This window comes from Protomyctophum bolini, assembly GCF_963924005.1.
Source record: "Protomyctophum bolini genome assembly, chromosome: 12".
Lineage (NCBI taxonomy): Eukaryota > Metazoa > Chordata > Actinopteri > Myctophiformes > Myctophidae > Protomyctophum > Protomyctophum bolini.
Window position 1 is genome coordinate 39092917 of NC_137873.1, and position 17587 is coordinate 39110503.

A 17587-nucleotide genomic window follows, 5' to 3' on the forward strand; every position below is an offset into this window, starting at 1 on the left:
TTAGACGTCTTGACGTTTATGGCTCTTATACTATACTGTACTGAAGTACAATTCTGAGGTATTTCTACTTTACTTGAGTATGTCAAATGTTCAGTACTTTTACTTCTGCTCCACAAAACATCTCAGAGACAAATATTGTACTTTTTCTCCACTACATTTATTTGAAAACGTAGTTGCGAACTTGCGACCACAGGTCGCATTTACTATGAAACATGCATTTCCTGTCAGTCAGTCCGTCCGTCCGTCCGTCACCCCACGTCTCTATGGTCTCCATATATGGTCGATATATGTGGCATCATGTGACATCACGTGACATCATCATCAGGGTTATCTATGTGATCAAATACCACAGTATCAGGGTTGCCAGATCAGAATGACAGTTTCCAGCCCAAAACCAGCCCAATTCAATAAAAAAACAGCCCACATATATGGGCCTAACCCATATAAAACAGTTAAAATCATTACATGGGTACCAGATTTAACGAAGAACGGGACAGGTGCATCCTTGTCCGTCATTCAAATAAATGGATAAACGAGGCCTCAGCTGGGGAAAGCTCTCCTGAAGAGGTGGGTTTTGAGTGAGTTTTTGAAGGAGGGAGCAGCTCTGAGATGGTTAGGGAGTTCATTCCAGAGTTTGGGGGCCGAAACATAGAAGGCCCTGTCCCCCAAGGTGCGGTACATGGGTATCCAGTATCCACCTCCCGCCCTACGTAGCCTACACACAACAAATATATGTCCGGTCTAGAGTGGATACGGAAACAGTGTATATGTGTGTTAAGGACTGGATGATGAATAGGCGGGTTCTAGAGCGGAACAGAGGACTGAGCAGTCGAAAGAAACCAGGCTTTAAACACGTACTGCGCGAAAAGAAAACCCAGAGAATTAATTGTGTCTTGAGGCTGATAAAACCCGCCAAATATGTTAAAAACAATTAAGCCCAAATTTGAATTCACCACACAATGCTATTTTTTACAGCCCAATGCATTTTAAAACTTCCGCCAAATTGGGGAGGAAACCAGCCCAATCTGGCAACACTGATTCTGCAATTTATGAATATACATAAAATGTCATGTGTATACAGTGGCATGTATGCATGATGTGTTTATTATTTATTGGGGGGGGGGGGTATATAATTTCTGCTTTAATACTGCATCCAGTCTTGTTTGTGTGTGGGCTCTAAAGTTAGGAGTCTTATTGGCTGTTTGTCTAATGGGATTACAGGATAAGGAAACAGAAGGAATGCCAATGGCTTTTAATAGTGGCTATAACATCAATTAAGCTCAAGAAGCTTTGGGCAAGTATATCATCAATCATTATGGTTAATCATTGCCTGTTGTCTGGTACATTATTTATTTAATGCCCCAGTTTTCTTACAACACCAAATCTTTCTCTCTCTCTCTCTCTCTCTCTCTCTGAAGAAAGTATTATTGTTAAAGCTCCCCATTTTAATACAAAATGGTTCATGAACACTATACTATAATGTACGCACGCACGCACGCACGCACGCACGCACGCACGCACGCACTCTGTATTTGCAGAGTAACTTTGCACATTGTTTGCATGGTATTGATGATGCCAGAAAAGTTTGTAATTATGTTTGGAGGATATCCCAAGGCCTTAATACTATTGCAACAAATGCTGTGTGTGCAAATTACACTATTAATGTCATTTCTGGTGTGATGGTCCGATCTTCTACATCAGGGGTGGGCAACGAAGATGGAGAAGGCCACTATAGTTCCACACTCACTCCAGAGGGAAACTATAGTTCCACACTCACTCCAGAGGGCCACTATAGTTCCACACTCACTCCAGAGGGCCACTATAGTTCCACAATCACTCCAGAGGGCCACTATACTGTAGTTCCACACTCACTCCAGAGGGCCACTATAGTTCCACACTCACTCCAGAGGGCCACTATAGTTCCACACTCACTCCAGAGGGCCACTATAGTTCCACACTCACTCCAGAGGGCCACTATAGTTCCACACTCACTCCAGAGGGCCACTATAGTTCCACACTCACTCCAGAGGGTCACTATAGTTCCACACTCACTCCAGAGGGCCACTATAGTTCCACACTCACTCCAGAGGGCCACTATAGTTCCACACTCACTCCAGAGGGCCACTATAGTTCCACACTCACTCCAGAGGGTCACTATAGTTCCACACTCACTCCAGAGGGCCACTACAGTTCCACACTCACTCAGTGTCAGTGGGACACGTTTTGAGCTTGTAGATCTGATATTTTTGAATCGGAATCCTGAAAAGTAAACATGCTTATTTAATTTCAAATGCATGTAGTTATAGGTTATACTTTTGTTAACTTGAGTGATGCAGGAGCAGCAGGTGTGTGTGGACAACATCGTCAGCAGTGTACCAATCTCCTTGACATCCGTGCGTCCTCCGTATATTCTGTTCTCTTTCACTTCCCATTCGTCAGCATCTGTCAAGATAAGCGTTAGAAAGGAACACAGCCAAGGCAATGAGTCCATGTGCAATATTAGACCTGTGATTAACAGGCCAAACGGAAACCAATGCCTGGAAATGGCTCTTTCTGAATTATGTGTGATTATAAGTATTCATTGAATTTGGATATAAAACGTTGAGGCCGAATATTGTTGGTTGATCGGTGACTCTATGGTAATTTCACAATGCCATTTTGGAGTTTTTTTTATTTTTAGAATGCCTGGCTTAATTGTAACCAAGAAAATGAGAGAGTATGTTGAATGGGTGTATACTTAAAAAAATGTAAATGTTAATAACGAATGTGTGGACAAATTATTTGTTTCTAACACATTGAATATGCTCTCATAGAGATACCAAACGTTAACCCATTCTGACCGGGCACCCATTTTGGTGTTAGCATCATGTTATGCTTTAGCTATTGAAAAATAGCAGATCTACAAGCTCATATCGCGCCACCGAGTGGCGCGATACGAGCTTGTAGGTCTGCTATTTTTGAAAAATCGAAGAACGACTGACATTTTTCTAGAATCTGATCTCAGGTCAGAATGGATTAATCAGACCAGTGTGTGTCCTAGTGGAAACCTCGTATGAATCTGATCTCAGGTCAGAATGGGTTAACTGTATTCTGCAGTTTATTGCCCCAGGGGTATTTTGTTCTGTCTATCCCCGGTTCAGAATGCTGATGAGTGATTCTGCAAGGTAACTCACTTCAAGGGAAAGCCACACTGAAGACATGCAGTCTTGAGACGTTCTGATTCTGATTAATGAGCACCAAAAGTCTATACTCTATACAAATCAAAGAAAAAAGGAAAGGAAAGGTACCATGTTTACCATGCAGGGTAACTGGACTATAAGCTCAAGAACTTGTTTACAGCCAGGCCCTGCTCATAGAACATTTCATGGTATAGGGGTTCAATGCCTTGTCCAAAGGGCACTTCAGCGGTGGTAATTTTAATGTACCGGTCCACTAACTTGTGGAGTATAAAATGATCAGTGTTAATTTTGTAAGGGTCCATTTGGTTCACATTATGCACGCAGGATCATATTTGGGTCTCGAAAGATTGAGAACTCCTGGCAAACATGGCAGTATATCACCGTCGTCATCATCATCATCATCATTTGACAGCGTTTCTTTTATTTTTTAATCTTAATGAGAATTCCAGCCTTCGTCACTGCAGGGCACAAGATCAGGACAGGTTTTCCCCTGCCCAAGGTTGAAGACACAATGGCCTGGGCCGGGTGTATATATAAGGCCCTCTAGATCACTTCAAAAAGTCACTCTTGCAGCCTTTTTATAGGTTATCTCCACAGACACCGTCCTCCGTTCCTGCTCTCGGTTCCTTGATCAGACCCTTTGCTGCCTTAACCCATCCTGGACGGGAAGCCCTCTTGGTGTTTTAAAGCATTATGTTCTACTTTAGCTATTGAAAAATAGCAGATCTACACAAGCTTGTAGCGCGGCATTCGGTGCCGCGCTACGAGCTTGTAGATCTGCTATTTCTTTTTAAAATCGTGAAAATGTGGCACAAGTCTTTGAATATATCTCCTTTCAGAGCGAACGTTTTATAACTCAAATCTTTGCTTCATGGGAGGTCCCTGGAAGGAACAACATATTTTCAGACGGGGGGTCGGCGGCCAAATACAGATATAATTCCGGTGGTCCTTGACATGAAATAGTTTGAGAAACCGCTGACATCAAACATGATTTTAGAAGACATTTCTTAGAATTGGTCTCGGTCTAAATGGGTTATAAAAGTGACTGAAGGGACGCTATATACTAGCCTATATATACTTTAGCCTCTCTACCATACACAACATGTCTGCTCTCAGGGGCCTGGTGATGGTGATGTGTGTGCTGCTGGCGGTGTGTGCGGCGGGCGTCAGCGGCAGCGAGGACAGGGTCAAACTGTGCGGCAGAGAGCTGATCCGCCGGGCCGTCATGGCCTGTGGAAACTCCCGCCGCTTCCGCAGGAACGTCTCGGAGCTGGGAGCTGGAAGTGGATCATCTGACTGTAAGTATTATACTGAAACAATGAACATTCATTCATTCTATCATTCATTCATTCATTCATTCATTTAAATGTGTGAGCAAATTTGGCCCAGGGATGCGACAAAACTACAATATAGGATTGTAGGCTATTCAAGGCTTCATGTTGTGAGTATAATTGATAGAAAACAAGACATGTTTTGGGGGGTGAACTACTGTACTTTGGAAACATCTGAAACTAACACAACTATAGTGGTTCTCAAACCAGTGTGGTTTGAGAACCAGTGTCTCAAACCCCTCAAGGACCACCATGTGGTCCTTGAGGGGTGTTCCAGGTGGTCTCCAGTTAAACTTAAATGCAGACCATGGAAAACCAAATGGACCCTCATAAATTTAACAATCGAGAGCGTAAAAACGAGGTATACCGTTTGGTTTAATGGGACGCTCTCAGGAGTTAAATTATTGCTAAACATCTGCACCTGGCCTGCACAAAGTAGAAGAAGTGTTTATTGTCCTCAATGGCAAACCTGTTATCTCTGATAACAGATATGATGACATCATCATCATACCAGGAAGTGTGAGAGTGGCAAAAAACTATACATTCTGGTCTTGACGGCCCATACATCCATGCAGAAAAGTCCTATATCTGATTGCATTAAACGACGTTAAACAGCGCCACCGAGTGGCACGCTATGAGCTTGTATAGGTCTGCTATTTTTGAAAATTCGTAAAAATGCGGTCATAGAAATGAGGTATATATATTCTTTCAGAGCGAACGTTTTTTATTAATTTCGACGTCAGGCCTAAATGAGGCTTAAACTCTGTCTGTGTGTATATCTCTGTGCAGTGGACTTCATGGGGGGCGTCTCAACGGAGGAGGGCCTCGTCACGCAGGCAACAACAACAACACCGGAGCTCCCCACCCCCACCCAGAGCACCACCACCACCACCACCAGAGCTCCACTGCAGCTGGATGGGGAGGCCGGAGCTCGACAGCTGGATGATGCCGGGGAGGCCGACGACGGGGCGGGAGAGCTGTTCCTGGGCCTGGCCCGGCACTGGTACCACGCAGCGGCAGCCTCCTCCTCCTCCCGTGCGCGTCGCGCCGCCTCCAGGCCTGATGTGTGCTGCGAGAAAGGATGCAGCATGCAAGAGCTGATCCAATTCTGCTAGGCTGTCTTGTATAGCGTGATGATGATGGTGGTGGTGATGCATGGGTGTTTGAAAAGGGTGTTTGCTTTTAGCTGCATGTACTCAAAATAAAAAGAATCTGCAATCTGAATTTTTTTGCATTTGGGAAAAGGCAATGTCACAATGAAACCTTTGTACCTGAATATATCCGTAATAATAATAATAATAGCCTACCCCATTTATAGACCTGACACCAGATTCTACAAAATGTCTTCTAAATCATGACAGATTTCAGAAAAACCTATATGTTTCTATAATCTATGTCCGTGGTTCTCAATGTTTGTCATAAGGACCCCAAAAACTATATATAATTGGCCCGCCCGACCCCCCATCTGAAAATATGTCGTTCCAGGGACCCCTCCCAGAAGCAAAGACTTGAGTTTTAAAAAAAACGTTCGCTCTGAAAGAATATATGTTCAACGACGTGTGCCACATTTTCACGATTTTTGAAAAACAGCAGATCTACAAGCTCGTAGCGTGGCACTCGGTGCCGCACTATGAGCTTGTAGATCTGCTATTTTTCAATAGCTAAAGTATAACATCATGCTTAGCCAAAATGGCATAACGCCCTGCATGGCATAATAATAATAATAATCATATTGTTGTTGTTATTATTATCAAAGATATTTCAATCTTTTGTATGATGGCACTTGCAAAAGATGTGCAAACAAGAATATTGAGGCTTTCTTTTATTGAGAGAGTTTCTTTTTTTTCCCCTTCACGCATGATCTCATAATGAATTCTGTCTTTGTATAATTCACAATGCAAAATCTCAACTCTCTTCATTTCTTCTGCTTTAAACCTTGAATTGATTGTAATAAAGAATTGATGATCAATCATGACGGTATTTATATTTCCCTTTTCCAAATAGAGGAAGGCATGTGTCAGTGGAGTGGGATGTTCTGAAACCAGATTGGAACTCGTACAACAATTTATTAGTGGCAAGATACTTTTCAACCTGTTCATAGACTATTTTTTCCATCACTTTCGAGATGGAGCTTAGAATAGAAATAGGGCGGTAGTTGCCGGGTTCTAATTTACTCCCTTTTTTGTACAGGGGGGTTACTTTGGCCAGTTTAAAATCTTGGGGGACCTGTCCCTGTTTGATGGAGAGGTTTACTATGTGGGTGATGACTGGAGCTATGAAAATGACTGAGTCTCTGAGAAATTTGGAGGGAATATTGTCATGGCCGTTTTTTAAGTACCTCCTCAGTTATACCATTGCCATTTTAAAATCATCTTTACAAACACCTAGGTTTTTGTAGAAGGCTTTGATGTGCTCTACAACAAAAGGGCAGTTTGTTAACCAGCATTGTTGCAATGTTTGTAAAGAAGATGTTCAAGTGGTTGGCTATCAAGCTTGTCAGTGATGAGGGTGTTATTCGATTTGATGTTTATGTTAGTAAACCTGGTTTTAAGTTTCTGACCACAGCCTAGTTGGTTATTTAGTAGCTTCCAGAGCTCCCGAGGATTGTTTTTGATTTCCTCGGCTTTATCATTGATAGTTACTTTTGGCTGATTTGGTCATGGCAATTACACTGTTTCTTAGCTTGTTACATTGGGTTTTAACGATGCTCTGGAGTGACATACTGGCCATGCGATGAGCCCTATACGTTCAAATAAGACAAAGCAACTCCGGTGATAACTTCCATCTGCAGCAGTAAGATCATTTCCACAAGATAGTCGAACTCTTAGGAATTTATCATACTTTGCTGATTCTAATAGTCAATCAGCGAGGCAGAGGTACTGTAAGGGGTTAGGCAAAAATCGTAGTTTAAACGATCAAGAGTCAGAATCAGTTCTTAAAGAAGGATCAGCAAAAATGTCTTGAGAGCTTGAGTGAGTCACAGAAACAATCTGGCAAACACTGAGCAGGGAGAGGTCTCTGGCTTAAATAAGGCTGGCCTGATAACTGGTGATGGTCTCCGCAGGTGTGTTCACTCTGGCAGAAGCTCCACCCACACCCAGAACATGAAATGCAGTTTCTGTGCAGATTCCACCTGCTTTTTGTTTTTGTCAATTCTTTTCTCCATAATATGCACATAGCACATTGTGCTATGATTGACCAATACAATGACTGACTTGTTTATTAATAATTGATAATGATTAATAAGAAGAAGCATTTGACTTTGAGACAGTAGTGTTTTGGTAGACTTTAATGTGTTTAGCAAATGAATGTTGGAGTTTAATTTAGCCTACAATGTGTTGCACGCACACACGTGCACACACACGCACACACGCGCACGCACACACACACACACACACACACACACACACACACACACACACACACACACACACACACACACACACACACACACACACACACACACACACACACACACACACACACACACACACACACACACACACACACACACACACACACAGAGTTTAGGTTTCATGCATCATCTCTACCAAGCCAAGAGAGGGCGCCAAGCACCTGATATTTACAGTAAAACGTCCTCGCTTTGCTGCTGTGTCACAAACGACGAATGACCCTTGAGTTCCCACTCTGACTATTCAGTGGTGGAAAGTAACTAAGTACATTTACTTAAGAACTGTACTTAAATTTTGAGGTAGGCCTACTTTTACTTTACTTGAGTATTTTCAATTTCCAATACTTTTACTTCTACTCCACTACATCTCAGAGTCAAATATTGTACTTTTACTCCACTACATTTATTTGAAAACTTTTGTTACTAATACTGTGGATTTTGATTACGATCACAAAACATACATTAACCACTTCAACCCTATACATTTCGGCGATTTGAAAATAGCCGATCTACAAGCTCACAATGCGTCGCATTGCAATGTGTCGCATCGCAATGCCAATACTTTTGTGCTTTTTACTCGAGTACATTTTGAATTCCGGACTATTACTTCTAACGGAGGAGTTCTACAGTGCCAATATTCCATTATTCTATATGGTCCGGCTCCAGGATGCTGCCACTGCTATAGTCTTGATTTTGACAGCGAATTTTAATTTAGTAAAAATAAGGCAGGAGACAACACTATTTTTTTGTTTTTCTTCTTATAAATTATTTGATCGGCCCAAAACATTGTGTTCATTGTCATGATTTGTCACGATCCGAGTTGGCTTTGTCCGCGGCGTAACCGTCTTTAAATAAATACTTTAAGAAAAGCCTATGGGAGAAATGCATTGGGATTCATTTCCTGGGCCACTCGTCTCGTTCTGAAAGGGGGTGAGACTGCGACGCTCTATAGTCATAGTCTTTGGAGTGAAACTTAATTTAGTTTTAGTCATATTTTTAGTCATCGGAAATGTTTTAGTGTATGTTAAGGCTGGCTCTTGGGCCTTAACAAAGAGGGGAGACCAGACAGAGTTTGGTGTGGCTGCCCTGCAGCCTGCCTGAGGAGGAATGGGGAAACAGAACATTAGCACAACAGGTGCCTTAATAGCGTTTGGGGAGGACACTGGCCAGGTGTCTCCCCTTCTGCAGATTGCAGGCTCCGCCCTCCCAATCTGACACTGCAAAGAGATTGGGTTAAGGATGCCTGACACAGAACAGCATGTAGACTCCTTAAAGGTACAGGGGCCGTCACATGTAGCTGACTAAATATCCTACGATTTTAGTCGACTAAAACTGCACTTGATAATAGTCGACTAAAATGTATTTTGGCTGATGGCTGATTTTACACTGGGTTGCATGCTGAAAATAGCATGCAACCATGAAATGACGATAATAAGGTTTTAGTCTCAGTTTCAGCAGTCATAGTAGTTTTTATTTAGCTTTTATTTAGTTTTCGCCATAGTTTTCGCCGACGAAAACATTACTTTTGTGCAGTGGTTCCCAAAGTGGGGTCCGGGGAACCCTATAGGGGTCCTTGAGGGAGTTCCAGGGGGTCCCCAGCTAAATGATAGTTTGGAACCAAATGGACCCTTATGGGTCTATACTCTATATATGGTAACTCCACACATGGAACCAAACAGGTCCAATTTGGTTCCATTTGTACACTCTCTAAATTAACTTTGATTTTACAATATAAATGGGGGTCCCAGAGATAGAAATAGGGGGTCCGTAGTCTAATTCAGGTCAAACTGGCGGCCCTTGAAATGAAAGTGGTTGAAAAATCACTATGCTAGAGCCGTAGAAGTCTTCTCTCATGGGCTAATGAGTATCATTTTGGGGGTCCTTGATATGAAAAAGTTTGTGAACCGCTGCTTTTAATATAGTGCCCAAAATGCTCAGCCACCTGGAAACCACACCTGATCTGTTCCGCCGATACGAGCAGTAAACGTGATCAGAGGCTGATCCTATAGCAGCAGCACCAGTATAGCCTATAGCCCATTCTGGGCGGGAATCCCTTTTGGTGTTTTAAGCATTGAAAAATATAGCAGATCTATATACAAGTAGATCTGCTTATTTTTGAAAAATCGTGAAATGTGGGCGCAAATCGTTTGAATGTATTCTTTCAGAGCGAACGTTTTTAACTCAAATCTTTGAATGTATTCTTTCAGAGCGAACGTTTTTTTAACTCTAATCTTTGAATGTATTCTTTCAGAGCGAACGTTTTTAACTCAAATCTTTGCTTCTGGGGGAAACAAACATATTTTCAGATGTGGGGTCGGCGCCCATTACATATATATTTTGAAAATGTTTGAGAACCACTGATAACAGAAACATGAGTTTTTTTCAGAAAACTGTCAGGATTTAGAAGACATTTGTATAGAATTAGAATGGTCCTCAGGTCTAAATGGGCTATAGTATACATAATGATTCACTTTGAACCTGAGATGACAAACAGGGCTGCTTGCCTCTAGTGATTGAAAGGGCTCCTTTGGCAGACTCTTTCTTCCTGTGTCTTGTCAAAGACCAAAGCTAATAAAACCTAATAATGGAAATGATGTGAGTCTCTCTCTCTGTCTGTCTCTCTCTCTCTCTCTCTCTCTGGCCTAGTTTTAGGATGAGAGGATGACATATTATTTACTAAGAGCCTGCAGAGGCTAGCTATGGCACACACGCACGCACACACAGACATACACGCGCACGCACGCACGCACGCACACACACACACACACACACACACACACATGCATGCATACATACATATTACACGACTGGCAGGAGAGTATATGGACTACTAGTGGGTGTCAATTTGCATGTAAATGAAATGGTGCTCAGGGCTCTCGTTTCCAACAGTAAAAGTGTCAAGGCTAAAGATGTGTGTGTGTGAGATGTGTGTGTGTGTGTGTGTGTGTGTGTGTGTGTGTGTGTGTGTGTGTGTGTGTGTGTGTGTGTGTGTGTGTGTGTGTGTGTGTGTGCGTTTTTACATTTGTGCGTGTGTGTCCCGTATTCGTGGACCAAGGCCGTCTAAATAGCGAAATATTGTGTTCTGTTTAAAATATTTAATTGTGTGATTCCCTCCCCTCCCCTCCCCTCCCCTCCCCTCCTCTCCCCTCCTCTCCTCTCCTCTCCTCTCCTCTCCTCTCCTCTCCTCTCCTCTCCCCTCCCCTCCCCTCCCCTCCCCTCTCCTCTCCTCTCCTCTCCTCTCCTCTCCTCTCCTCTCCCCTCCCCTCCCCTCCCCTCCCCTCCCCTCCCCTCTCCTCTCCTCTCCTCTCCTCCCCTCCCCTTTCCCAAGTGACAACCGTGAAAAACGTATGCGCCTTCTGGCACAGATTATTCAGGAGTTCAGTTAAGTTCTTTCATATTATTTTCTTTCTTGTCTTTGTCATGTCATGTCATGTCAGACTCTCTGACATGAGAGAGCTCCTCTCTGCAGCTCTGCTCTGTTTGTTCTGATCTGACATGCCCAAGACCCAACAGGTGCTTTAAATGAGGTGATTATAATGAGGTGATTAGAGCAGGTGAGCCCAATTCAACCTGCCCATGAACCAGACAGACCACAAAAACAGAACACAGTAGATGGCACTATATCACCATGCACCATGCGCTAGTTGGCCATTTATGGCCTACTAGTGTGCAACGAGCAAGTATGCACTCGACAGAGTGCAGTTCTAGTTAATATTAGATTATCATGTATATGTGGTGCAGCGCGTGTCTTCATATGCTCCAGCAAAACGCAGTAGCCCTCGGATGCATTCGGGTATAATCCTTGATGTCACTGTTGTTTTTGTCGAGTAAAACAAAACAAAACAGTTCGCCGACTACCTTTTTTCACCGACGAAAACTACAAGGAAACTAAATGAAAACTAAGCTACGGGGACTAAAACTAAGACTAAATGTATTGACAATTTCGTCGACAAATAAAAAAACTATAGACTAAATTGTTAGGAAGGGACATCATTTTACACTTGGCTTACACTTGACTCATTTTAACCCATTCTGAACGGGAAACCATTTTGGTGTTAGCATCATGTCATGCTTTAGCTATTGAAAAATAGCAGACCTCCACGAGCTTGTAGGTCTGCTATTTTTGAGAAATCAAAGAACGACTGACAGTTTTAGAATCTGATCTCAGGTCAGAATGGGTTAATCAGACCAGTGTGTGTCCAGTGGAAACCTCGTATGAATCTGATCTCAGGTCAGAAATGGGTTAACAGCGTAAAAGCAGGGTCCATCAAGATGACGTCGTTACTTGTAAGGTCTGAACCAATATATAAGTGGTGGGTGATGTCATCAAGATGACGTCGTTACTTGTAGGTCTGTATCAATATATAAGTGAGATTCTGTTACAGAACAATGTTTGAGAATTTTTCAGATTTTCCAGCCCTGTCGTTGTGTGTACAATGTTGAGGTGGACTGTGAATCTGCGCGGACCAGGAGGGTATCGTGTGGCCGTGACCGTTGGACACGAGGTGTACGCGATTGGAGGGTCACGTTGCGTGAGCGACAGTGGCCAGTTGGAAGTTCACGTCTTCAACACTGTGTCCTTGCGCTGGAGGAGGTTGCCTCCGATGACACGTGGAAGAGAACCTCACCTTGACGCTCCCTCCACGTGCTTCGGCAACACGGCTGTGCTGATTGAAGACACTGTCTACCTCTGGGGAGGCCGTCCTTACTGCAACGTGCTTTATGCATTTGATGTCGACGCCCACAGATGGTTCCATCCCAGGGTTTCTGGGACTGTTCCAAAGGGGAGGTACTACCACTCAGCCTGTGTGTTGGAGAAGGTCATGTTTATCCATGGAGGATGCACCGAGCTGAATGGATGGACTAATGACATGGAAAAGTTGGACACCAGCACAATGGTCTGGTCTTTAATTAACACCAGAGGAACTCCACCTCCTGCTTCAAGGAGCCACTCTGCCACCATCCTCGGGACAAAGATGTATGTATTCGGGGGCAATGGGGTGGACCAGGATGTCTTTGACAGCATCAGAGTGTTTGACACAGAGACCAACGTCTGGCTGAACACACCTTCTGCACAGCTTCTATCAGAAGGACGCCAGTGTCATTCAGCATTTTCCTACAATGGAGAGCTGTACATATCTGGTGGCAACAACGGTAACCAGAATGTCAATGATGAGTGGAAATTCAGCCCAGAGACCTTCTCCTGGAAGAGGGTTGAGCCCAAAGGGCAAGGACCGGGTCCGATGTCTAGGTGGTGCTGTTGCATGGTGGGAGATCGTGTCATCCTCTTTGGAGCAGACAAAACCTATGATGACCTGTATGTCTTAGACTTCAGTCCTAGCCTCAAGACATTATGTAAGCTAGCAGTCATTCAGTACGGTCTGGAGCAGTCGGAGCTCACACACGACATCAGGTGGGAATTGAAAGCCATGACGAGCAACATCTAGCAACAACTGGAACAACTAACGTTGTGACTTATCTGAGTGTGGCCACACGAGCACAGCTCCCTCCAGATGTGTTGACCCAGGTATATGTGACCTTTATCAGACCAGTGCTGGAATATGCTCGAGATCCCACAAGAGGGCACTTTTGGCCCAAATAGCGAAAATAGCAGATCTACAAGCTCACAGGGTTGCACTCTATATCTACTGGAGATGCGGTGTACGGCATGGATTGCTGCCTTCCGGTATGGCATGGAAAGGAGAGGGAGGCCATTTTGCATTTCTTTCACCATGTAGTAAACGCTGCATTCGTGGTCTGGAGAGGGCCAGTTGTTTTACAGACGGGGTAAAGGGGCAGGGGCTGAAGCCCCCTTTGATGTCTATGTGTGCACGTCCCTGGTAAAGTGCAGTGAAGGCCGAGCATGCTGGGTCAATGCGGATCCAGCCTGCGCTCTTCTGGCAGTACAGACGGCAGCGGCCAATGATGAAGAAGGGGAAACATAACTCACGGTGAAATCCTTGTTATTATATTATGGGGGTCTTTCTTGAGTCATATTGTGTGAGTTGCTGTAATGCCAAATCACACACATACTTATAGTGCAACAATATTCAGCAATATTTAACTCAATATTAATTATTTTAACCCTGCAAGAGCCGACTTTGTAGAGGAAATGATGTAAAAAAACTAAAAAAAACAACAAAAAAAAGCAAATTTTATTAAAATAATAATAAATTAATAATTTACATTTGGGGGGGATATCTTGCACAATAATAAATAGACATTCTAATGATCACAAAATACATAATTATATTACAGGCATTTTACTTACTTTTATCAGGGTTAAAGGTCAAAGGTCATAGGTTAAAAATTGTTCATAAGTGAGTGTATACAGTATATATATATACTGTATATGCAGCCTGATTCACGAGGGTGCTGATGCCGGAGGCCTCGTGAACCAGAGTCAATTAATAACTCGACTCCCTTAATAACCCCCTCAGCCCTGACTATATATGTTCATCCATATGCGAGCCATTATATCCGCTTCATCAAGCGCAGCGATGCGGGCTGAATGCACACGTGTATACGACGTGAATGCACCCGCGCGCACGCATGACACTTGTGAACTAATGCTTTGCCACAACCTCGGGGCTGGTGGGACGTGGCTGAGGCTGAGCCGGTGCTGGTAGTATATAGCCTACAGGGTGCAGTATAGAAGCAGCAGCAGCTGCTGCTGCCCCATATTTTAACGGCCCTCCATCCGACCTCACGCCGACCGCGGCGCTCGGTCGGTGCGGCGGTTCTTGTATTCTTTATTTTGTTTCACTGAGAATAAGGTTAGACATAAGTTTAGGGGTTATAGGCGTAGTTTTACTGGGGTATATACGTTTAGGTATATAGGGGCAGGTTTAGGAATAGTTTTACTGAGGTTAAGGTTAGGGATATAGGTTTAACCGTTGTAAGCATAATTTACTTACTTACGTTTTGGTGGCTTTTATTGCTCCAAACCTCCAGCTCCAGTGTAGATCAAACCGATCAAACCGGAAAAATCAAACCGCAAAAATAATACTGGCCAAAATACAAAACAAAGAACTCAAAAATACTTAATGTACAACGTAGGAAAAAGGAAAAATAACAAACTACATTAGGCTATGCCCATGACATGGGCCCTAGCAGCTCTCTCACGGGGCTGTCAGCATGATGCCTGCCCAAGCACAACTGACTAGCTCTGCCTGCAGTCTCCTCTTTATAGGAGAGGATCCTACCACCAACAGAGAAGCAATTAAATATAAACAGTTGATCTACAAGCTCACAGCTATCAGCTGAACCTGAATTGGTAACACCACACCTAGATGTTCTATTTTAGATTATACATCATATGGGGTTACATTCATTTCCCCAGATAATAGACATACTTTACACTTGACATTGTGGAACACCCCTACTCCTCAACAGCACCTTCCCCCCTTCTTAAAGTGCCAGCACTGGAAAGGCCATACAAACACTGAGGTTGCAATAAACACAGGTTAATAAACGGAATGTTTTCCCTTTGTGTATCATTTCATTTGTACATCCTGTAAATGCATACATCAACAGTATTGACATTATATGATATGATTATATGGACCTGTCTGCCCCACTACCCACAGTATGTGTGGTGTGTGCGTGCGTGCAATGTCCTTAATCAGTGTGTGTGTGTGTGTGTATAGGGCACGGGCTGCCCCGTGACATCGACTAAAATGTATTTTGGCGGGTCTTGATGCCGTCGTAATGACTGATTTTACACTTGCTGAAAATAGCCGATCCACAAGCTCACAACGTGAGCTTGTAGATCTGCTATTTTCAGCATGCAACCAAGTGTAAAATGACTTATACAGGATCTCTTGTCCACTAGTCCCCTTCCTAACATTTTAGTCTAGTTTTTCTTTGTTGACTAAATTGTCATTATATTTAGTCTCAGTTGTAGTCATCATATATTAGTTTTCATTTAGTTTCCATTTAGTTTTCGTCAGTGAAAAAAGGTAGTCGGCGAACCTTTTTCGTCTTAGTTTTAGTCGACGAAATCAACCCTGATGGGGAGTGGGGACATTCTCCTATAGATCACTGGCGCTATAGTTGATATATAAGATGACACAATTCCAATTTAGACGAGTCACAGAGTGCCGTTGTCAGCGTTCAATATTACTGTATAGTGTATAGATATAGAAGACTATATAGAGAAAACCAATCTACACATTTGAAAGATTTCATGTGTGACTTTTCTGAAAAGGCGAGCGAGATATGATCATAGATCTAAATCAATGGCCTTGGCTATAGAGCGATTCTGTCAAGTGGAGGACAAATGCTTTAGGAACACACACACACACACACACACACACACACACACACACACACACACACACACACACACACACACACACACACACACATTTTCTTTTCACCTTCATTGCAAAATGAAATGGGGAAGCTATATGGCAGCCTGCTACAGACAAGCTCATTTATATCGGTTCATGCAGCTGAAATCAGACATCTCAGAGAACCAAGAAAGTGAAAGAGAGAGAGAGAGAGAGAGAGAGATGGATGCTGAAATGGAGGACAAAAATAATCATTCTTTGAACAGAAGCAGCTCTTCGCCCCTTCCTCTCCCAACTCTCAAAAAACGGACCCGCCTGGGTCAATCAATACTCCTATCCCAGCTGATTCCCCACAGTGTATGCTTAACCACGTTAGCAGAAAGTGATATAGGGAGGGCGTTTAGCATAATGCAGCTGCTAGCAAAGTAACCCCACCGGGCAGATATAGCAAAGTAGGCATGTAATTCAATGAATGACTTTCCCCCCCGTTCTCGCTCAATCGTCGTCCCCGAGGGACCTTTTCACACCCCGGGGTGATCCTCCAGTCCACACCCTGCAATCTCATTCCCTCCCCGCTCGTCTTTTCAAAGTCAAAGGGTTGTAGTATGATGATGCAGGACTCTTTCTTCCCTTTGTATTGTATGAGAGTATTATTAACATAACAGATAGGTATGCTGGTGGTTTCCCCCTATAACAGCCATATACTGTATACCTGTACATTCGCAGAATTAATTTAACGGGGTCTCTGATCGTTCCTTTATGATTTTCTTGGTAGGACCGGCTTTGAAAGATTCACGAAAAACCTGCATGCATGCTGCCGCCACTCTCCTCCTCCACATTCCTGGCCTAGTGTGAAGAGATCAAATTATTTTTTCCACAATCACCACCTTTGGCGTGCATCCTCAATGCTCGTCTAGAGCAGTGGTTTTCAACCAGTGCTGGTCCGGGGACCACCAGTGGTCCTTGAGGGGGTTCTAGGTTTTTTTTAGTTCAAAAGTCATATAGGTGCCCGGAACAGCCAGGGACACTTAATTGGATTCATATTTTGAATTAAAAGAGATCTCTGCACACATGTAATTCACCAGCGACATCTGTGAATGGCCAAGGTCATTTCTACCCTCAAGTAGAGCACTATTGGAAGACAAAAAACACCAGTTCTTGTAAATGTTGTCTCTGCTCATCCATAACTGGCTCTGGGGCCATAACGAAGAAGGGGAAACCACACCGGAGGACAATCGAAAAATAAGTATTTCTTTTCCATACTTGTGGAAAGTAGTATAAATAGTTCAAGCAATTAAATTAGAGTTTCCAACTTAACTTGGCAGGGAAACATACTGCCCAAAACAAACAAAGGAACTCTCCTGCGGCCGC